The following is a 2,287-nucleotide window of genomic DNA, read 5'->3' as shown; positions in this document are numbered from 1 at the left end:
CTTGTTCAGTAAGAACAGTTGTTCGTTGACAACTTGAAGCTGTTCAGTGTGTGCTTCTCGCGCACACCGCATTCCCTTAAAGGACTTCACGACTTGTCGTAAGAAGCCCAAGACCCGGGGTGGTCTGTATCCTCTTTGGGGATACCCCTGGGTTATGCCCGAGAACTGTCCCACGTGGAGTTCTTGTGAGGACATGTTCTGGGCATGGGTGGAGTCTCTTAAGTATTCACCCACGGAGTTACGGAAACTCCATGAAGATCAGCTGCTGTCCCGCATCCTGGACCAGCGTGATCTTCGTGTGAGGTTTGCCCACTTGGTCAGCAAGCGCATGCTGCCAATGGACATCCTGAAGCGCGCGGCTGCCAGCGCTCACGATGAGCGCTGGTACGGGAATGTATTCATCGTCCGTTCCCCGTTCGGACAAGAAGCCCCCGGACTACTTATGAAGCTGCCGCCGCTTCTGTTCCCAGATTGCGACAGCCCTCGGGCAGTCAATCAGGAGCCGTTCAATCCGGCTCTCACGAGTTCTCGGAGTGGGCATAACCCCTCCTCTTCACGACGAGCTGTCGCTTACCGCGACGCCGTTGCTCCTGGAGGATCCGCTCCACGTGGAAGTGGACTTCTCCATTCCGGTCAAGCAGGGGCGGAGGTGCCCTCGTCCGAGTACGAGTACTCGGCGTCTCCCGAACGCCACTCGACTCTGGCAGTGAGGACGAAGCCGAGTCCGAGAGCACGCACGATGTTCCTGCGGAAGGGCACAACCCAGTGCCCAGTGAGCACAAGGATGACAGCGTGCAATCGGTCGCTAGTGATCAAGGTGATCACAGTCCCAGGACGTCTGTGCGCTCTGAGAGTCCGGCCGTCAAGGCCAAGGTCACTCCCAAAGCTGGTGGCGATGAGGAAGAGAATCCTCGCAAACGTCTCTCGCTTGCCGAGGATCTTGCGCGTGCTAAGGCCTCTAAAGCCGAAGGCGCCAAGCCCTCAAAGAATCGTACAGCCTCTAAGTCTCCACTCCGCGAGGAGAAGGAGACTTGACACTCACATCGGGGCATCTTCGACTCCTCGGATGAAGAGGAGGAAGAAGAAGAAGAGGAGGGTGTTATCTCTGAGCCCCGGGAGGTCTCGAATGACCTCGACCAGCGGCAGGAGGATTTCCAAGCTGCCCAGCGTGTGCGTGGGGGTTCGGTGGTGGCACCCGTCCGCCAGGGAGCTGCCATCAACTCAAGAGGGTATTGGCCTCCCGAGGAGAGCTCTGGGGCCGACCTCTTCTTAGAGCTGCTCGTCGCTCCTCGTGGCCTTGTGGGCGGCCACACTTCTAGGGACATCTACGAACGTGTCCTTGTTCAGTAAGAACAGTTGTTCGTTGACAACTTGGAGGCTGTTCGGTGTGTGCTTCTCGCGCCACACCGCATTCCCCTTAAGGACTTCACGACTTGTCGTAAGAAGCCCAAGACCCGGGGTGGTCTGTATCCTTTTTGGGGATACCCCTGGGTTATGCCCGAGAACTGTCCCACGTGGAGTTCTTGTGAGGACATGTTCTGGGCATGGGTGGAGTCTCTTAAGTATTCACCCACGGAGTTACGGGAACTCCATGAAGATCAGCTGCTGTCCCGCATCCTGGACCAGCGTGATCTTCGTGTGAGGTTTGCCCACTTGGTCAGCAAGCGCATGCTGCCAAGGGACATCCTAAAGCGCGCGGCTGCCAGCGCTCACGATGAGCGCTGGTACGGAATGTATTCATCGTCCGTACCCCGTTCGGGCAAGAAGCCCCGGACTACTTATGAAGCTGCCGCCGCTTCTGTTCCCAGATTGCGACAGCCTTCGGGCAGTCAATCAGGAGCCGTTCAATCGGCTCTCACGAGTTCTCGGAGTGGGCATAACCCCTCCTCTTCACGACGAGCTGTCGCTTACCGCGACGCCGTTGCTCCTGGAGGATCCGCTCCACGTGGAAGTGGACTTCTCCATTCCGGTCAAGCAGGGGCGGAGGTGCCCTCGTACGAGTACGAGTACTCGGCGTCTCCCGAACGCCACTCTCGAACGAAGGCTCCGGCTGCGGGTCCGACACAGGGCCCTGAGGTTGACCGCCTCCGTCAACGTGTCCTCGTGCTTGAAATTGCACTTGGCCTTGGGACCGGAGGTGATGCTGCCACCCAGGCCGGGAATCAGGGCGAGCTCGCTCGTCTTGCGGGCCGCCTGGACCTGTTGGTCCGTGAAGTCGCGAGCCTGCATCTGCGGGTGGACCGACGGGCCTCTTCGTCCGATCTGGACGAGCCTTCCGCATGATCGA

Source organism: Phytophthora infestans, genomic scaffold (genome assembly GCF_000142945.1).
Source record: "Phytophthora infestans T30-4 supercont1.25 genomic scaffold, whole genome shotgun sequence".
Classification (NCBI taxonomy): Eukaryota; Oomycota; class Peronosporomycetes; order Peronosporales; family Peronosporaceae; genus Phytophthora; species Phytophthora infestans.
The sequence above is the reverse complement of the archived record's forward strand: the minus strand, read 5'-3'. Positions refer to the sequence as shown.